Here is a 22,280-nt window from a genome sequence, read left to right as displayed (position 1 = left end):
TGTCCCAGACGGAATGAACAGAACAGGTCATCATTGAGTGATCCATCCCCTGTCGCCCATTCCCAGCTTCTGGTAATCAGAGGCTAGGTCATAGAATATCAGGGTTGGAAGGGACCTCAGGAGGTCATCTAGTCCAACCCCCTGCTCAAAGCAGGACCGACACCAACTAAATCATCCCAGCCAGGGCTTTGTCAAGCCTGACCTTAAAAACCTCTAAGGAAGGAGATTCTACCACCTCCCTAGGTAACACATTCCAGTGTTTCACCACCCTCCTAGTGAAAAATCCAACCTAAACCTCCTCCACTGCAACTTGAGACCATTACTCCTTGTTCTGTCATCTGCTACCACTGAGAACAGTCTAGATCCATCCTCTTTGGAACCCCCTTTCAGGTAGCTGAAAGCAGCTATCAAATCCCCCCTCATTCTTCTCTTCTGCAGATTAAATCATCCCAGTTCCCTCAGCCTCTCCTCATAAATCATGTGCTCCAGCCCCTTAATCATTTTTGTTGCTCTTCGCTGGACTCTCTCCAATTTTTCCACATCCTTCTTGTAGTGTGGGACCCAAAACTGGACACAGTACTCCAGATGAGGCCTCACCAATGCCGAATAGAGGGGAATGATCACCTCCCTCGATCTGCTGGCAATGCTCCTAAAATGCTGTTAGCCTTCTTGGCAACAAGGGCAGACTGTTGACTCATATCCAGCTTCTCATCCACTGTAACCCTTAGGTCCTTTTCTGCAGAACTGCTGCCTAACTGTTCGGTCCCTAGTCTGTAGCAGTGCATGGGATTCTTCCATCCTAAGTGCAGGACTCTGCACTTGTCCTTGTTGAACCTCATCAGATTTCTTTTGGCCCAATCCTCTAATTTGTCTAGGGCCCTCTGTATCCTATCCCTACCTTCCAGCGTATCTACCACTCCTCCCAGTTTAGTGTAATCTAACTTGCTGAGGGTGCAATCCACGCCATCCTCCAGATCATTAATGAAGATATTGAACAAAACCGGCACCAGGACCGACCCTTGGGGCACTCCACTTGATACCGGCTGCCAACTAGACATGGAGCCATTGATCACTACCCGCTGAGCCTGACAATCTAGCCAGCTTTCTATCCACCTTATAGATCCATCATCCCTGCCCATCCTAGCTGTGACGGGATCCCCAGGGTGTAGCTTGGGACTGTAGGACTGCTGTGCCCCCTGAACTCTCCAGCCTGGGCTGTCTCTCATAAATGCTTTGCTAGTGACAAGCAGCAAACCCCTCCAGGTGCTGTTATCACTCAGCACAACAGCATGTGGAACCTCACACCCAGCTAGATTGCATGAATGCTCCCAGAGTCACTCATGAGTCTCAAGAGAAAGGCACCAGCCAAATCCCCCCACCTCTCAGACTTGTACCTCGGGAATATACCATCTTTATTAATTGGTTCATCACTTAATCAATGGAAAGTGGATATACACCAGCCTTTGCAAACCTGAGCAGATTACCAAACACTTCAAGCAAACTCACTAGTAAAGATAAACAGTAAAAGAAGTTTATTGACAACAAAAGATAGATTTTAAGTGATTATAAGTGATAGGCAAAAAGTCAGAGTTAGGGCTAGTCTACGCTGTGTGGTCGTGGAGCTCTCCCAGTGCTCTAAAAAACCCACCTCAATGAGGGGTGTGGCTACCAGCGCTGGGAGCGTGGCTACCAGTGCTGGGGCACTGTTTACACTGGCGCTTTACAGCGCTGCAACTTGCTGCGCTCAGGGGGTTGTTTTATCAAACCCCTGAATGAGAAAGTTGCAGCGCTGTTAATTGCCAGTGTAGACAATCCCTTAGTTCCCAAAAGAAATAAAATATAAGCACACAGTCTAAACTCTCAACCCTATTATACTGGGCAACAACTAGATTGAGCAGTTTTTCTCACCCCACTGGATATTGCAGTTCATAGTACACAGGTTTCACCATTGAAACCTGGGCCAGTCTCCTCTGCTGGAGTCTTCAGTCTTCTGTGAGTGTCCTTGTTGCTTATAGCATAGGTGGGGGCAGGAGAAAGGCTCAGCATGTGGCCGCTGTGTTCTGTTTTATACTGTCACTCCCATGTGCATGGAGAACACAAGTCCAGGCATGTCCAGTGGGCGTTGCTGAGTCCCCAGGCAAGGTTGAGCAATTCCCCTGGTGTGGCCTAATTCAAGTGAGTCATTGCATTGTAGCTCCCTTGCTGGACAATGGCTGGTTATGTCTGTTCAGCACCCACCTGGGTGTTGGTTACCTCCCTTGTCAGTGTTGCTGGAGAGTTAGTATCTGGGTGCCTCCCAAACCCACAGCATATTTTAGTGACAACCATACAACACATTCTCATAACTTCATATGCATTGATGATATACATATTTAGATAGAAAAATGACTTTCAGCAGATCACAACCTTTCCCCGATACCTCACACAGCGTGTTCTATATGCAATATCACCATTATATGAAAATGAGGAATATGGGGGCTACAGGGTGCTCCCCCAAGGTGTAGAATGTCACACTGGCTAATAGCCATTGATGGACCTATTCTCCATGAACTTATCTAGTTTGTTTTTCAACCCTGTTATATCTTGGCCTTCACAGCATCCTCTGGCAAGGAGTTCCACAGACTGACTGTGCGTCACGTAATCGATCCTCCTTCACCTGGAGAACTCCCTTGCAAAACTCCCCTGCTAGTCGCTCCTGGTCGCTAGCTCCTCTGGTCGCTTAGGAGCCGGCTTTTTAAAACCCTGGTCTTCCTGAGTAGCCCCACCCCCTTGGTTAAGGGTTGATGGGTGCTAAATGGCTTAGGGATCAAAGCCTCATTATGAAGCTCTCAGCCTTGCCTAGCAGGCTTCTAGGCTCAGCACAGTCACCCAAACAAACAGAACACATGGTATATTTCAGTCCAGCAGCAAGCACACCACAACACACACAAACACACAACAGACAACAAACTTACCCCAAAGGTCATGTAATTGCTCCTCCTTCACCTGGAGAAACATCATGGAGCCCCTCTGCCTCAAGCCAATTGGCTCAGGCTGGGTGTAGGCACCAGGATCTGGCCCTTACCGAAATCAGATCCCTCCTTCCCTATTAACAATTTCCCATAGAATGCAAAAAAGGAATCGTTCAATTAAACTAACAGCAGCTAAACATAAAGCAAATAAAAGGAAATACTACTTCACACTGTGTAGCCAGCCCATGGAATTCATTAGCCCAGGAGGTCCTAGAGGCAAATACTGTTGCTGTATTTATAAAGAACCAGGTAGTTTTATCACCAATAACACATAATTATGTCGCAGTCAACCCTCCGCCTCAGGGCGTCAGCAGATTGTGAGAGGTTACAGGGGAAGTAGGATACAGAGGGACCTAGACAAATTGGAGGACTGGGCCAAAAGAAATCTGATGCGGTTCAACAAGGACAAGTGCAGAGTCCTGCACTTAGGATGGAAGAATCCCATGCACCGCTACAGACTAGGGACTGAGCGGCTAGGTAGCAGTTCTGCAGAAAAGGACCTAGGGGTGACAGTGGATGAGAAGCTGGATATGAGTTAACAGTGTGCCCTTGTTGCCAAGAAGGCCAATGGCATTTTGGGCTGTATAAGTAGGGGCATTGCCAGCAGATCGAGGGACGTGATCGTTCCCCTCTATTCGACATTGGTGAGGCCTCATCTGGAGTACTGTGTCCAGTTTTGGGCCCCCACACTACAAGAAGGATGTGGAAAAACTGGAAAGAGTCCAGCAGAGGGCAACAAAAGTGACCACGGGGCTGGAGCACATGACTTATGAGGAGAGACTGAGGGAACTGGGATTATTTAGTCTGCAGAAGAGAAGAATGAGGGGGGATTTGAGAGCTGCTTTCAACTACCTGAAGGGGGGTTCCAAAGAGGATGGATCTAGACTGTTCTCAGTGGTAGCAGATGACAGAACAAGGAGTAATGGTCTCAAGTTGCAGTGGGGGAGGTTTAGGTTGGATATTAGGAAAAACTTTTTCACTAGGAGGGTGGTGAAGCACTGGAATGGGTTACCTAGGGAGGTGGTAGAATCTCCTTCCTTAGAGGTTTTTAATATCAGGCTTGACAAAGCCCTGGCTGGGATGATTTACTTGGGGATTGGTCTTGCTCTGAGCAGGGGGTTGGACTAGATGACTTCCTGAGGTCCCTTCCAACCCTGGTATTCTATGATTATATGATTCTCCCTACACACAGCATTGCACAGCTGGCTAAGTGCAAGAGTGGTAAAGGAGGAATTGCCTTCCCATGGAGCATCTGCTGTTGTTCTCTGCTGGAGGCAGGATATCTGACATGACATAGACCAAATGCTGCGTGATCCGGGATGGCAAATCCTATCTCCCTTTGCCGATTACCAGGCTAATGTACTGGCTTAAATGGAAACTTGCAGAACTGACACGTTCCAAAATTGAAGCAACAGCCACCATAAATGCTCCAAAATATCTGTTTTCTAGGTGAAAATTGTTCTGTAAATATTCCCTTGAAAAAACTATGAATATCTTCAGCCACCTGGCCACACTGTGTGCATGCACTTTCCAAAACTATTCTCGCCAATGAATTTTTCTTTCAGGAATGTTTGCTCAGACAGTGGCTTTTAAGTTAATATTAAAGAACACTCACTCCAGACAATGAGTTAGGTAACCTGGGGTCTAATCCCATCTATCCCATCAGTTTTCCCATCTATAAAATGGAAATAATGTTGTGATTTGTGTTAATCAGTTGCTGTAGAACACTGTGTAAACAAAATATTAGCATTGTATCCAATTCCTATATAAAAGAAAGAAAACTAAATATTAGACCCACTCAGCTCTAATACTAACATGTTCTGACATCTTTTGGCAAGTCACTTAAGGGAAACTGTTTAGGTTTAAAATGATAATGTATATTCTTACTTTGTTACTAACTCTGCAGAGAGAGAGACCCTGTCAGGACTCCTGGGTTCTATCTCAGCTCTGGGAGGGGAGAGGGGTCTATTGGGTTACAGAGGGCGGGGGGGGGGGGCGCAGATACATCTCAGTTCTATATAAGAACATCAGAACGGCCATACTGAGTAAAACCAATGGTCTATCTAGCCCAGTATCCTGTCTTCCAACAGTGGCCAATGCCAGGTGCTTCAGAGGGAATGAACAGAACAGGTAATCATCGAATGATTCATCCACTGTCGTCCACTCCCAGCTTCTGGCAAACAGGCTAGGGACACTCAGAGCATGGGGTTGCATCCCTGCCCATCTTGACTAATAGTCATTGATGGACCTATCCTCCATGAACTTATCTAGCTCTGTTTTGAATCCTGTTATAGTTTTGGCCTTCACAGTATCCCCTGGCAAAGAGTTCCAGGGGCTGACTGTGAAGAAATATTTTCTTTTGTTTGTTTTAAATCTTCAGACTATCCATTTCATTGGTGACCCATAGTTATTGCATTATGCGAAGGAGTAAATAACGCTTCCTTATGCAACTTTTCAACACTATTCATGATTTTATAGACCTCTATCATATCACCCCTTAGTCATCTCTTTTCCAAGCTGAAAAGTCCCAGTCATTTCAACCTCTCCTCATATGACAGCCGTTCCATACCCCTAATCATTTCTGTTGCCCTTCTCTGTACCTTTTCCAAATCCAAAATATCTTTTTTGAGATGGGGCGACAACATCTGCACACAGTATTCAAGATGTGGGCATAGGATGGATTTATATAGAGGCAATTATGATATTTTCTGTCTTATTACCTATCCCTTTCCTAATGATTCCCAATGTAACCCTTCTGCTAGGTGGAGTCAGCAGCAAGCAGGGCTGGGTTCAATATCTCGGGGTTCCTTTCCATTGATACAACACAGAACCGGCTCAGTCCCCTACCCAGTAATCTGAGAAATTTACACACCACCCCTGGACACCTTTCAGAGGCACTACTTCCCCTCTCGCAAGCACAGAGTCTGAGTGTAGAAAAGAAACTTTTAATAAAAAGAGGGAAGTAACTCAGAGTTAATTTGGGAAAACACCGCAAACAGGTTCATAGACATAAACGGTGAGTAAAAGACCCACCCAAGTAGGTTGGGCAGCGTCTTAAGTCAAGCAACCCAAAAGTGCCTTTCACATGCCTGACCCTTCTCTGCACCCCACTCACAGTTGCTGTCCTTGGTCAGTGAAGACCCAGAGTTCAGAGGTGCATCTGCAGAGTTCACCTCCTCCTCTGGGTGGGGTAAAGAGGCACCTTACTCATTCCACTGCTCAGGCACTCGCTCGCCATCCCTCTCTGCCAGCCACCGGCTCGCTGCTTCCTCTGGCTGCCTGCTCACCACACCTCTCCACCAGCCGCCTTGCTGGCCACTCATTGCGCCTCTCCACCGCCACCCTGCTGGCCGCCTGTTCACCACGCCTCTCTGCCACACCAGCCCCTTGTTCACCAGCTGACTATCAGTCGCCATCTGCTCCCACCTGCCTCTCTGCTGTGACCTCCACACATCAGTCGCTTAGTGATTTTCAGCTCTTTGCAGGCTGGGCAGAAACATTGCTCCATCTTAAGTGATCTCAGCTCTGACGGGGCATTTAACATAACAAAGAGGCTCCTAATTAAGCCTATTTAGCTCTATTCTTTTAACAATGGGGAGGAATAGGTTAAACCAGTCTAGGGATGACCCTTGAGGGTGCAGCCTCCTGGCTGGTATACCTGTCCCCACCCCTCTTATTTTCACAGGGCTCTGATGTTCAAGCCCCTTGCTTAACAAGGTTCTGTCAACTGAGGGTGGCCCCCTCATTTGGGACAGGTTAAGCACAGCCCTGCTTTCCTGTATTCCTACAATAATTACCACATTGGTAACCATATTTCACTACCCCTGCACTCAGTACTAAGGTGATTTGCACCCAACACCAGCCAAAGTTGATCACTTTGACACTGCTGTATCCACTGAATATGTGAGCAGAGCAGGAGCAAACTGTATTTACATAAACAAACCCAAATTTTCTTCCCTTCCCAGTTAGCCGTCAGGGAAGCATTCATTCAGACCCTGCTTACACTCGCATGGTTCAAAGAGATACCTGAACGGTTTTTTGTTACCACCATTAGCCACAGGGAAGTGGGAGAGATGATGTGAACATTGCTTTTTTGACTGCCGCTGCACATTGAGCAGATATTTTCAGAGAACCATCCACGATGATGGGTAACAGCTAATTTAGACCCCATCATTTTATATGTATAGTTGGGATTATATTTTTCCATTGCATTACACTTTGCATTTAACATTGAATTTAATCTGCCATTTTGTTGTCAAGTCACCCAGTCTTGTGAGATCCCTTTGTAACATTTTGCAGTCAGCTTTGGACTTAAACTATCTTGAATAATTTTGTGTCATCTGTAAATTTTGCCACCTCACTGTTTACCCCATTTTCCAAATTATTTATGAATGTGTTGAATAGCACTGGTCATAAATAGAAAGGGAAGGGTAAACCCCTTTAAAATCCCTCCTGGCCAGAGGAAATCTCCTCTCACCTGTAAAGGGTTAAGAAGCTAAAGGTAACCTCGCTGGCACCTGACCAAAATGACCAATGAGGAGACAGGATACTTTCAAAAGCTGGTAGGAGGGAGAGAAACAAAGGGTTTGTGTGTCTGTCTACATTTTGTCTTTGCCGGGGATAGACCAGGAATGAAGCCTTAGAACTTTTAGTAAGTAATCTAGCTAGGTATGTGTTAGATTATGATTTCTTTAAATGGCTGAGAAAAGAATTGTGCTGAATAGAATAACTATTTCTGTCTGTGTATCTTTTTTGTAACTTAAGGTTTTTGCCTAGAGGGGTTCTCTATGTTTTGAATCTAATTACCCTGTAAGGTATTTACCATCCTGATTTTACAGGGGGGATTTCTTATTTCTAATTCTATTTTTATTAAAAGTCTTCTTGTAAGAAAACTGAATGCTTTTTCATTGTTCTCAGATCCAGGGGTTTGGGTCTGTGGTCACCTATGCAAATTGGTGAGGCTTTTTATCCAACATTTCCCAGGAAAGGGAGGGTGCAAGTGTTGGGAGGATTGTTCATTGTTCTTAAGATCCAAGGGTCTGGGTCTGTAGTCACCTAGGCAAATTGGTGAGGCTTTTTACCAAACCTTGTCCAGGAAGTAGGGTGCAAGGTTTTTGGGAAGTATTTTGGGGGGAAAGACGTGTCCAAACAGCTCTTCCCCAGTAACCAGTATTTGTTTGGTGGTGGTAGCGGCCAATCCAAGGACAAAGGGTGGAATATTTTGTACCTTGGGGAAGTTTTGACCTAAGCTGGTAAAGATAAGCTTAGGAGGTTTTTCATGCAGGTCCCCACATCTGTACCCTAGAGTTCAGAGTGGGGGAGGAACCTTGACAACCCCATTTTCCAAATTATTTATGAATGTGTTGAATAGCACTGGGCCTAGTACAGGCCCCTGGGGAACACCACTATTTAGCTCTCTCCATTCTGAAAATGGACCATTTACTTCTACCCTTTGTTTCCTCTCTCTTAACTGGAGTGCCTGGCCATGCTTTCAGGATCATCTAACGATCCTTACTTTCATTTAATGACAAGTTATCACTTTGTTACCTTCATCACCCTGCCTCTGTTATAAACAAACTCCCTGCCCCAAGGGAATTAGTTTTAATTCCAGCTGTAATTATTATGCCAAATGATCAGCCAAGGTCTTTGCAATGATATTTAGTTTGGCTTGTAAGAACCTGACTACTCTTGGCTTTCAAACTTGCTTGGAAAAAATTCCTAGCTAATACCGCTGCCTTACTATATAGTTTGGGGCTGTCTCATATCTAGCCATGGTTTTTCAGAGCTCCATCGGCTCTCAGTTCTCCAAGCTCTGATGCTTCCATCCATACTATTTAACACACATGCAGAGTTGTGCAGGCAGAGGGTGAAATATGCACCCTTGAAGACCCATTTCAGCCTTCCTCATCTGAGGACTTTAATGGGACTATAGTAATGCAGAGGTCCTATGTTGGCGCTTTACATGGTGATAACTTTTCATCCTTAGCACTTGGTGATGGGTGATCTAGAAGCCCAGCCAGGTACTGAGGTGGTCTGGGCTGCTGTACCATCTGTATGCCACTCTATCCAGTGATGCTTAAGGAGTGAAGTGTCTGGAGGGTACGGTGGGGTGAGGGACGAGCCTACTGTTGGATGTGTTTGCACACTTTGTAACCAGGGTTTTGCAATTTGAGGGTGAGCTGCTCCTAGGTTTCCAGGTGGTGGCAGTGGCCAGAAAAGTTTTTCCATCACTACCCGAGGAAGCATTTGTGCCTACTGATCTCTGCTCCAACCTCCCCAGTAATCCATGACTTTGACTTCTAGACCAATGGCTATCAATGAGGGGTCTGGGGCCCCCTAGAGGTCTTCGAGCAGCTCTCAGGGGGGCCTCAAAGCAGGACCAGCATTAGACTCGCTGGGGCCCAGGGCAGAAAGCCGAAGCCCCATCGCATGAGGCTGAAGCCCAGGTCCCTGAGCCCCACCACCCGGGGCTGAAGCCTGAGCAATGTAGCTTCGTGGAGGCCCCTGGCAATTGCCCTGCTTACTACCCCCTAATGTTGGCCCTGACTTTTATATGCAGAAAACCCGTTATTGTGGTGGAGGAGGTGGGCCGTGGAGGTTTTATAGCATGTTGCGGGCGGAGGGGAGCAGCTCAGAAAGAAAAAAGTTGAGAACCCCAGTTCTAGACGACGTGACTGCAACGCACTCTGCTCTGTGATAGACACTCAAGCAACAGCGGCGCACAATGCTTCTCCTTGCCTTAGCTGCAAGGAGCATGTTAGCCCTGTGTTCTAGAGACAGCACAGGCTTCCTATCGCCTTGCCGATGCAATTCCTGGTGATGACACTGATCTATAAAGTACTAAGCCTGGGCCCTAGCTATGAGACCACCCTTCCACCCTGTGCTACAATGGGCGTGGTCAGCTGGAATGGTTTTACTGACAGACCCTAGATTTGAATGGCTGAAGAGCTGAACAGGTGAAGAGATCTCTGAACCCTTAATAATTATCTTTGAGAACTCATGGAGGACAAGAGAGGTTCCAGAGGACTGGAAAAGGGCAAAAGTAGTAGCAATCTATAAAAAGGGGTATTATATAGGACAACGTGGGGAATTACTGACCAGCCAGCTTAACATTGTTACCCAGAAAGATAATGGATCAAATAATTAAACAATCCATTTGTAAGCACCTAGAAGGCCAAGTGATCAGTAACAGTCAACATGGATTTGTCAAGAACAAATCATGTTGAACCAACCTAATAGCCTTCTTTGACTGGATAACAAGCCTTGTGGATAGGGGGAAAGCAGTAGATGGGATATCTCAACTTTAGTAAGGCTTTTGACGCTGTCTCATAAGCAGACGAAGGAAATATAGCCTCTACAATCCAACTATAAGGTGGGTGCACAACAAGTTGGAAAATCACACTCAGAGTAGTCATCATTGTTTCACAATCCAGCTAGAAGGACATATTGAGTGGGGTCTTGCAAGGATCTGTCCTGGGTCTGGTTCTATTCATTATCTTTATAAACTATTTGGATAATGACATAGAGTTTGCAGACGATACCAAGCTGGGAGGGGTTGCAAGCTCTTTAGAGGACAGGATTACAATTCAAAATGATCTGGACAAACTGGAGAAATGGTCTGAAATAAACAGGATGAAATTCAATAAGCATAAATACAAAGTATTTAGTTCCCCTTTCTGAAATTAAATACTACAATATTGGGCTGATATGGTGTTTTCCCTGCCACAGGGATGTTAAATGTAATTATATAATGGTCACTATTACCAAGTGGTCCAGCTATATTCACCTCTTGGACAAGAGCCTGTGCTCCACTTAGGTCTAAATCAAGAAATGTCTCTCCTCTTGTGGGTTCCAGGACTAGCTGCTCCAAGAAGCAGTCATTTAAGGTGTCAAGAAACTTTATTTCTGCATCCTGTCCTGAGGTGATATGCACCCAGTCAATCTGGTGATAGTTGAAATCCCCCATTATTATTGAGTTTTTTATTTTAATAGTCTCTCTAATCTCCCTGAGCATTTCACAGTCACTATTACCATCCTGGTCAGGTGGTTGGTAATATATCCCTACTGCTACATTCTTATTATTAGAATTGCTATCCATAGAGATTCTATGGTACAGTTTGGTTCATTTAAGAGGGAGAACATAACAGTTTTGAAGTACATACAAGGTTGTTACAAGGAGGAGGGAGAAAAATTGTTCTCATTAACCTCTGAGGATAGGACAAGAAACAATGGGCTTAAATTGCAGCAAGGGCGGTTTAGGTTGGACATTAGGAAAAACTTCGTAACTGTCAGGCTAGTTAAGCACTGGAATAAATTGCCCCGGGGAGGTTGTAGACTCTCCATCACTGGAGGTTTTTAAGAACAGGTTGGACAACCACCTGATAGAAATAGTCTAGTTATTACGTAGTCCTGCCTTGAGTGCAGGGGACTGGACTAGATGAGCTATTGAGGTCCCTTCCAGTCCTACATTCCCATGACTCTCAGTTGGAAGCTGAGCATTTTCAGCACAGGTCCCTTGATTTTGGGATTTGCTATCTGTGTCAGTCTGTAGTGCTCAGCCTGTTGATCTCCACAGTGTGGTACAAATCTCTTCCCTTTCCTTGGGCTTCAGCCTGAAAAGGCTTAACATGGATAAGGATAGTTAGGCACTGGAACAGGCTAACTGGGGAGGTTGTAGAATCTCCGTCATTGGAGGTTTTTAAGAACAGGTTGGACAAACTCCTGTCAGGGATGGTTTAGGTTTACTTGATCCTACCTCAGTGCAGGGAGGTAGACTAGATGACCTCTCAAAGTCCATTTCAGCCCTACATATCTATGATTCTATAAATCATGGCTTGTATTCACATATCAGACAACACCCTCTCACACCCCAACATTTCACCACTACACACTTCATAAATCAAACAGGAAATAACATTTGCTGGTGTGGGATGGTGGGCAGCCTATTTATCTCCACTCACCCACGTTCTTACTTCTCCTTTGGATTTGATTTGCAGGAGAGACACATTACTAGAAAGCTCACATTTTTAGAAGCCTTATTTGATACAAGCCTGGGAGCTCAAAGTTAGGCTCCTATAGCCATATTTAGGCATCAAAATGAAGACAGCCTGATTATTCTCCAGTGGCGCTGAGCATCTGCAGCTCCCATTGACTTTGAAGGGTCTTATGGGTGCTCAGCATCTATAAAAATAGGGTCACCTATTTAGGAGCCTAAATATGGATTTAAGAGCTTAGCTTTATGCTCCCAGGCTTGAAAACTTTGGCCATGTTGTACTGAACACACATTACTGCTTAAAACAGAAGGAGAAAAGGAGAGGCAAACATTTTCCAAGCAAATAATATTCTTCATCCTCCAGTCAAGAAAGTATTACTATTTAGCAGCTTAAGTTTAAGCATGTGCCCAAGTCCTAATTGGGGCACAAACAAATGCTTAAAATTAAGAATTAAAGTTTTCCTGAACTGGGGCCTGTATTTGCAAAAGCTTCTGAGATCATGTGATGTCATCTAGTTTGGGAAAACTTGGGGTGTGATTTTGCCCACAATCTGTTAACATCCCCTTCCTAAAATTAACACAATTATTTGACCCTGAAAATGTCAGAACTGGCTAATTCTCTTTATTGACAGTTTGTTTGATTGTTATCAAGATAATATAGTAAAATTAATGTCAGTTTAAAAGAGAGAAGCCAGAATTTAATGGCATGAAGACAAATGTAGCAAGTCTTGGATGGCCTAGATAAGGCAGGCAGAGGGTTGTAAAACTCTAATTATTAGATGAGAGCAAGAAAATTGCTCACTAAGTTCATTAGTAGAATTAATGTTCCATATGGCATTTCTGCTTTTGCTTTCCAAATTAAACATGATAATTAATAGAAAAGTATGTTACAGTAAAGGACAGTGTTTTATGAACTCTTGCCAGTATGCATGCAAATGTGGACTAATATTTAGTAACCCCATTTGTATTGTTTGCAGCCAAGCTACCAGCATTTCCGAAGGGATGCTTTGGGGCCTGCCCTACCATGGCCTGGTGGGTGTGTAGGAGAGAGGAAGGGGCCAACTGGGAGCTGTTCCCCACCTTTGGATGGATGTGGGTGGAGAGGGGGCAGGAAGCAAGCAAAGCTGCATGGTGGAGAGTATGCTGCAGCCTTTAAAGGGGTGTGATAGGGTCCGCCCCCAAGCCACCAGTGTGTGGTACAAATCTCACCATGTGCAATAGGGGCCCAGGAGGCATGGTGCCTTTGAGATCTCCCTCTGGGGTAGTGGCCTGCAATGCCCCTTACTATGGGCTCTATGCTAGACATACAGCAAGCCCTATGTAACTGAAGAAATATTGTTTTCAGTGTACTTGTGGGTGAGGGATTGCAAACAGCAGGAAATATGAAAAGAAAATACAAAAAGCTAAACTCCACAGGAGATGGTGTACACACATTAATTGCCCACAGACAGACAAGTGTTATCACTAAAGATTGCTGGTTCTTAGCAGGCATCAAAAGACTGGACTCTCCTGCTTCAAGGGGCATTAGACTAAAGAATAAATAAGAAGTGATGCCCAAGTAGCAATAGTATGTTGACAGTAATGCTCTCTTGTTGTAACAAAAAGAGGTGCTGTCTTGCAGCTCTGAAAGAAAAAGTAAGGGAGTTGAGCATCAGAGGGGTAGCCGTGTTAGTCTGGATCTGTAAAAGCAGCAAAGAGTCCTGTGGCACCTTATAGACTAACAGACGTATTGGAGCATAAGCTTTCGTGAGTGAATACCCACTTCGTTGGATGCATGTAGTATTGTTCTTTGACTTTAGCAAAGCTTTTGACACGGTCTCCCACAGTATTCTTGCCCACGAGTTAAAGAAGTATGGGCTGGATGAATGGACTATAAGGTGGATAGAAAGCTGGCTAGATTGTCAGGCTCAAAGAGTAGTGATCAATGGCTCCATGTCTAGTTGGCAGCCGGTATCAAGTGGAGTGCCCCAAGGGTCGGTCCTGGGGCCGGTTTTGTTCAATATCTTCATTAATGATCTGGAGGATGGAGTGGATTGCACTCTCAGCAAGTTTGCAGATGACACTAAACTGGGAGGAGAGGTAGATACGCTGGAGGTAGAGATAGGATACAGAGGGACCTAGACAAATTAGAGGATTGGGCCAAAAGAAATCAGATGAGGTTCAACAAGGACAAGTGCAGAATCCTGCACTTAGGACGGAAGAATCCCATCCTACACCACTGCAGACTAGGGACCAAATGGCTAGGCAGCAGTTCTGCAGAAAAGGACCTAGGGGTTACAGTGGACGAGAAGCTGGATATGAGTCAACAGTGTGCCCTTGTTGCCAAGAAGGCCAATGGCATTTTGGGATGTATAAGTAGGGGCATTGCCAGCAGATGGAGGGACGTGATCGTTCCCTCTATTCGACATTGGTGAGGCCTCATCTGGAGTAGTGTGTCCAGTTTTGGGCCCCACACTACAAGAAGGATGTGGAAAAATTGGAAAGAGTCCAGTGGAGGGCAACAAAAATGATTAGGGGACTGGAACACATGACTTATGAGGAGAGACTGAGGGAACTGGCATTGTTTAGTCTACAGAAGAGAAGAATGGGGGTGGGGGGGTTGATAGCTGCTTTCAACTACCTGAAAGGGGGTTCCAAAGAGGATGGATCTAGACTGTTCTCAGTGGTAGAAGATGACAGAACAAGGAGTAATGATCTCAAGTTGCAGTGAAGGAGGTTTAGGTTGGATATTAGGAAAAACTTTTTCACTAGGAGGGTGGTGAAACACTGGAATGCGTTACCCAGGGAGGTGGTGGAATCTCCTTCCTTTGAGGTTTTTAAGGTCAGGCTTGACAAAGCCCTGGCTGGGATGATTTAGTTGGAGATTGGTCCTGCTTTGAGCAGGGGGGTGGACTAGATGACCTCCTGAGGTCCCTTGCAACCCTGATATTCTATGATTCTATGAAATTTCCAGAGGTAGGTATAAATATGTAATTCTAACTCAGGAACCAATCCATGCAACAAACCTCGATGACAACTCTGCCCACATATCTACACCAGCGACACTATCACAGGACCTAATCAGATCAGCCACACCATCACCGGTTCATTCACCTGCACGTCCACCAATGTAATCTACACCATCATGTGCCAGCAATGCCCTTCTGCTATGTATGTCAGCCAAACTGGACAGTCCCTACGTAAAAGGATAAATGGACACAAATCAGATATTAGGAATGGCAATATACAAAAACCTGTAGGAGAACACTTCAATATCCCTGGACACACAATAGCAGATGTAAAGGTCGCCATCCTGCAGCAAAAAAACTTCAGGACCAGACTTCAAAGAGAAACTGCTGAGCTTCAATTCATTTGCAAATTTGAAACCATCAGCTCAGGATGAAACAAGGACTGTGACTGGCTCGCCAACAACAAAAGCCGTTTCTTCTCCCTTGGTGTTCACACCTCAGCTGCTAGAAGAGGGCCTCATCCTCCCTGATTGAACTAACCTCGTTATCCCTAGCCTGATTCTTGCTTGTATATTTATACCTGCCTCTGGAAATTTCCACTCCATGCATCCGACGAAGTGGGTATTCACACACGAAAGCTGTTGCTCCCACACGTCTGTTAGTCTATAAGGTGTCACAGGACTCTTTGCCACTTTTAAGGGAGTTGGTTGTTCTAATGGGAACATTGGTCTCAACGGCTAAGGGGATGTCTCTATGTGAAGCTGTAACAATACAGATGTGCTGCTGCAGTGCGTGTGGTGAAGATGCTCTATGCGGATGGAAGAGAGCTCTCCCGTCAGCATAAAAATCCCACCTTTGTGAGTGGCATAAGCTAGGTCAGCGGGGGAAGCTCTCCTGCCAACATAGCACTGTGCACACGAACGCTTGTGTCAGTGTAACTTACATCGCTTGGGGAATGCCAACACAGGCTGTCGCGTAGACACGGCCGAAGACACACTGCATAGGGCTAGAGGCATTATAGCCAGGCAAGGCCAGTGGAATCCAGCCCAGGCACAGGGCTGTTATTTATGGGCCAGATTTTCAAAAGCTCAGCACACAGTAGCACCCAATGTTCACAGTGGGGTAGGGGAGGGTGTCTATTGCAATGGGAGCTGCTGAGTTCTGACTCAGTGCTTTTGAAAACCTGGCCACTTCATTTAGGTGCTTAAATGGGAGCGGAGCACTTTAAAACCTGGCCCTGCAGCACTGGGGGTAGCATCAGGCCCTCAGTGACATCTGTATGGCAGGCACAACATTTGGCCTGTAAGCACCATCTTGGGCCAGTTTTAGAGAAGTGAGAACTGGCTGAAGAAGCAGTCCGAGGAAAGCTTTGGGATACACCTACTGTGGCAACTGGTTCTCAACGTCTTGCTAAACCCCAGTGGCTTTGTAGGACAGTCAGAAATGCTGGACATACGACACTGCTGCCATGAGATAGTCAGGTTGGCTCCAATATGGAGGGATGACTTTGCAGACCCAGTATTCTAAATTGGTTAGTCTCTAAGGTGCCACAAGTACTCCTTTTCTTTTTGGTAATCTGACAGATTCACTTACAATTAACTCTAGTACTTCAGGGTAAATTATTAGAACCATCTTTATTAGTGTCCAAGGATGTGGGGATGATAGAACTTGGGAGTTTTGTCCTGCAAAAAAATTCAGTAGTCATGCTTTAATAAATGCCAAAAAGCTAATTAAGTTTTTTTATGGCTAAAATGCCCTCCAGTAAGGCTGCAGTCTGCATCCTCTGAACCAATGCCGATTCTGAGCCATGCTTCACAAACTGAAACTGACCCATTGCCACGCTCTGCAACAGAGCATGTGAGCCGGAAAACAGGCACTCCTGACACCGAGAAGAGAGAACATCCAACAAGCAGGCTCAAGTGGTGATGGGGGTGCAGAACCTGGGGACGGCGGCAAGAAAGCTGGAGGCTCAAAAGCTGAGAACAAAGATGAAATGGGAGGTAGGGGAAGACATTGGGATGTATCAAAGGATCCAACAATGGCCTATAAATAAAACATCTAGGAATTGTATTGAACAACCAGGAACCAAACCGGAAGCCAGAATTTGGGGCTTATTGGACACATCCCGACTGGCTATTTTAGTATTCAGAGTAGCAGCTGTGTTAGTTGTATTCACAAAAAGAAAAGGAGTACTAGTGGCACCTTAGAGACTAACCAATTTATTTGAGCATAAGCTTTAGTGAGCTACAGCTCACTTCATTGGATGCATTCAGTGGAAAATACAGTGAGGAGATTTATATACACACAGAACATGAAACAATGGGTGTTATTATACACACTGTAAGGAGAGTGATCACTTAAGATGAGCTATTACCAGCAGGAGAGCGGGGGCAGGGGGGGAGAGAAAACCTTTTGTATTGATAATCAAGGTGTGCCATTTCCAGCAGTTAACAGGAACGTCTGAGGAGCAGTGGGGGGTGGGAGAAATAAACATGGGGAAATAGTTTTACTTTGTGTAATGACACCTCCACTCCCAGTCTCTATTCAAGCCTAAGTTTCCACACAACATTCCACACAAAGATGGACTACAAGCCGTCAGGAACAGTATCCCCGATAATGTCACGGCAAACCTGGTGGCTGAACTTTGTGACTTTGTCCTCACCCATAACTATTTCACATTTGGGGCAATGTATACCTTCAAATCAGCGGCACTGATATGGGTACCCGCATGGCCCCACAGTATGCCAACATTTTTATGGCTGACTTAGAACAACACTTCCTCAGCTCTCGTCCCCTAATACCCCTACTCTACTTGCACTACATTGATGACATCTTCATCATCTGGACCCATGGAAAAGAAGCCCTTGAGGAATTCTACCATGATTTCAACAATTTCTATCCCAACATCAACCTCAGCCTGGACCAGTCCACACAAGAGATCCACTTCCTGGACACTACAGTGCTAATAAGCGATGGTCACATAAACACCACCCTATGCCGGAAACCTACTGACCGCTATGCCTACCTACATGCCTCCAGCTTTCACCCTGACCACACCACACGATCCATCGTCTACAGCCAAGCTCTACGATACAACCACATTTGCTCCAACCCCTCAGACAGAGACAGACACCTACAAGATTTCTATCAAGCATTCTTACAACTACAATACCCACCTGCTGAAGTGAAGAAACAGATTGACAGAGCCAGAAGAGTACCCAGAAGTCACCTACTACAGGACAGGCCCAACAAAGATAATAACAGAACGCCACCAGCCATCACCTTCAGCCCCCAACTAAAACCTCTCCAATGCATCATCAAGGATCTACAACCTATCCTGAAGGACGGCCCATCACTCTCACAGATCTTGGGAGACAGGCCAGTCCTTACTTACAGACAGCCCCCCAACCTGAAGCAAATACTCACCAGCAACCACACACCACACAACAGAACCACTAACCCAGGAACCTATCCTTGCAACAAAGCCCGTTGCCAACTGTGCCCACATATCTATTCAGGGGACACCATCACAGGGCCTAATCTCATCAGCCACACTGTCAGAGGCTCGTTCACCTGCCCATCTACCAATGTGATATATGCCATCATGTGCCAGCAATGCCCCTCTGCCATGTACATTGGTCAAACTGGACAGTCTCTACGTAAAAGAATAAATGGACACAAATCAGATGTCAAGAATTATAACATTCATAAACCAGTCGGAGAACACTTCAATCTCTCTGGTCACTCGATTTTAGACCTAAAGGTCGCAATATTAGAACAAAAAGACTTCAAAAACAGACTCCAACTAGAGACGGCTGAATTGGAATTAATTTGCAAACTGGATGCAATTAACTTAGGCTTGAATAGAGACTGGGAGTGGATGTGTCATTACACAAAGTAAAACTATTTCCCCATGTTTATTTCCCCCACCCCCCACTGCTCCTTGGACGTAACTGCTGGAAATGGCCCACCTTGATTATCACTACAAAAGGTTTTCTCCCCCCCCCACCCCCCCGCTCTCCTGCTGGTAATAGCTCATCTTAAGTGATCGATCTCCTTACAGTGTATATGATAACACCCATTTTTTCATGTTCTGTGTGTATATAAATCTCCTCACTGTATTTTCCTCTGAATGCATCTGATGAAGTGAGCTGTAGCTTACGAAAGCTTATGCTCAAATAAATTGGTTAGTCTCTAAGGTGCCACTAGTACTCCTTTTCTTTTTATTTTAGTATTGTTTGTGGGGTTACACATCATTTTCTGGTCTGTGATGGGCTGAAATCTTTCCAGTGTCATTTAATAGAAGGATACACCCTTGTCTCACTGTCATGCACACGTATGGCCTGAGGGCGCTCAGCTCTTGGCAGTGACTGGGATCCTTAGCCCCCGCCAGCTATCACATCACAGGGAGCCAAGTGCTCTCAGCTCCACCCCAGAGGAACTCAGAGCCCTTCCGGATCTGGTCTGCAGCGATCCACTGCTCGAGTGGTTACAAAGCATGGTGACTGACACGCTATTTGTCATTGTGTGGCAGGTGTGCCTCACCCCATGTGCTAATAAAGCAACCAGCAGCTGTACTGAATTTAGAGAAACAGAAGTGAATGCTAGCTATTCAGGAGAGAACCTCCCCTCTTGGCACTGGTTGTATATGCCCTGGCAATCCTCCCCATTTCCCCAGAAAGATCAAGGACCTCTTTGATGACTACAAAGGAATCCCAGTTTGTAACATGCTCTGCACGCTTGTGGCACTATGTGACTATAGAATAATACAACTAAATGCATCAGCTACAAAGAAACCAAGTGAGGTTTGAAAGCAAGCCAGCTCTCAAGACGAGGCGTGTGTTCTGGTCTGCTCTCTCCACGGGAAGAGCAAGATGCCTTGGGCAAACATTGGCTGAGATGCAAGCTGGGCAAGAGAGAGCCCTAAACAAGTTCCCGATTGACAGTCCACCTGTGAGCCACAGAAATCTGGGCAAGAACCAGCCTGCAAGGAGGCTACACCCCTGGGGGACTCACCTTGATGATAAATGATGATCTTCTGAGCCATGGGAATTAGAACAGAAGTACTTGTGGCACCTTAGAGACTAACAAATTTATTAGAGCATAAGCTTTCGTGGGCTACAGCCCATTTCATCCGATGCATAAAATGGAACATATAGTAACACACACACACACACACAAGTTGGAAGATACCTTACAAACTGTGAGAGGTTAATTAGTTAAGATGAGCTATTAACAGCAGGAGAAAAAAACTTTTGTAGTGATAATCAAGATGGCCCATTTAGACAGTTGACAAGAAGGTGTGAGGATACTTAACTTAAGGAAATAGATTCAATATGTGTAATGCATCCGATGAAATGAGCTGTAGCTCAAGAAAGCTTACGCTCAAATAAATTGGTTAGTCTCTAAGGTGCCACAAGTACTCCTTTTCTTTTTGCGAATACAGACTAACACGGCTGGTACTCTGAAACCAGTTTCTCCTTGGAGTCTGTTTTTGAAGCTTTTCTGTTGCAAAATTGCCACCCTTAAATCTTTTACTGAGTGGCCAGAGAGGTTGAAGTGTTCTCCTACCGGTTTTTGAATGTTATGATTCCTGATGTCAGATTTGTGTTAGAGCAGAGAATGCTTTATCCCACTGGAGAATTAGGACCCCCACCCTCTTCCAGTAGGAAACAGCACTTGTTAGTCTTGCGAGAGCATAAGCAACCACAACTTGAAAATGGAACACTTTGTACACAAACAATTTGAGGGGTCTAAAAATGTATTCGCCATAGTTTCCTCTCCTTCGGAGTTCTATGCCCTTGGACCCATGGTGGAGCTCAGCTTTGCAGGTGGAGAGATATGAAAAACAACCCAATGAAATGGTTTCAAACTCACTGAAGCATTTTAACAAGTTTATTTTTCTTGTAATGGATGTGGAGCAAAGTCAGTCTGACAGCGTGGTATACTATAGCTGTTTGTTGGGGCACATTGATTTTATTGGCACACATTGTGATGAGCTCTAGCTCATGACTCTTGCTTGTGCATAATGTCCCATCCCAAACTCATGCCATTAAACCTTTATGTCACATCACACTCTCATTCTTTCATTCTGTATATTTTGTGTACCCAGGAAACAATACAACTTTTGAGGCATAATTTTAAATGGATTGAGGTATTTTACAGTCACTTGGAGTGGTTTTGTCTCTGTATTTTAAAGTAATAGAAAGAAATGACGAGTGAACATCTGAGCATTAACAACCAACTGCGCCATTTACATCCATCCTTGTGCGGTCATCTGAGTGCTGCACAGTGGAGCTCCTGCTATGAACATTTCAGTACAGCTGGGGGAGGGAGTTCATGTGTATCTCACTTGTTAAATATTGAAGTATTGAAGGGAACGAAGCAGTAAATTTAAACAAAATGGTGATAGCAAGACTTTTTGCAATGCATTCAAGACTGCATTTGGGATGTAATTTTTAGTATGCCCAGTAATCGATGCCAAGGCATAGTCCCAGAAGAAAGATTCACAGCACTTTCTACATTCATATTTTGGACAGGGAGGGGTATGCTAGCAAAGAGCTGCTAGACTCTGAATGACAATGTAAAACACAGATGATTGCAATTTTCCCTGAATCCAATGGCTAAAGAGAGGATAAGCATGAAAGTGTGGCAAGTATGAATTGTGTATTATCTTTCTTCATGAACTGTCTGCTGGAAGCCATATCCAGGTCTGTTCTGGAAACTGTGGGTCAGCCCTGGCCCCCAAGCCAGCCCCTGTGCACCATTCTGGTGGCACAAAAGGACTGGAAAGCAGCTGGGGATTCTTGTAAGGGGTTATTATGAGCCAGCACGACTTAGCTTAGAGTATCCCAGAGGGTGCTCTAACTAGTGCTGGGGGCTTAACTAGCATCCAGCTGGTCCCAGCATTGAGGGCAGGGGGAAGGGGATGTAAAGCATAGCTCTGGAATATGTGGTCATGCCCAGCAGTGGCACCCAGATACTTAAGGCTATGGGGTTATAGGAGAGTCCAGGCAAACTGGGCAGCTCCCCCATTGCATTAGCAACATTGTACAAGGACTCCCCACCTCCCACAACGATGTTTTGGGCTGGGGCTGAAACACAAACCATTCAGTAGCCATAAGGGCCAGGAGAAGGAATCACACTTTTTCCACAGATTCCAAGGCCAGAAGGGATGACTGTGATCATCTAGTCTGACCCCCTGTATAACACAGGCCACAGAGCTTCCCCAAAATAATTTCTAGAGCAGATCTTTTAGAAAAGCATCTGTGAAGAAGTGGGGGATTTTTTTAGTGTTTTGCATGAATACTGTGTGGGTCTCAGTTTTCC

The sequence above is a fragment of the Natator depressus genome, chromosome 4 (assembly GCF_965152275.1).
Source record: "Natator depressus isolate rNatDep1 chromosome 4, rNatDep2.hap1, whole genome shotgun sequence".
NCBI lineage: Eukaryota > Metazoa > Chordata > Testudines > Cheloniidae > Natator > Natator depressus.
Note: the sequence above shows the minus strand (reverse complement) of the source record.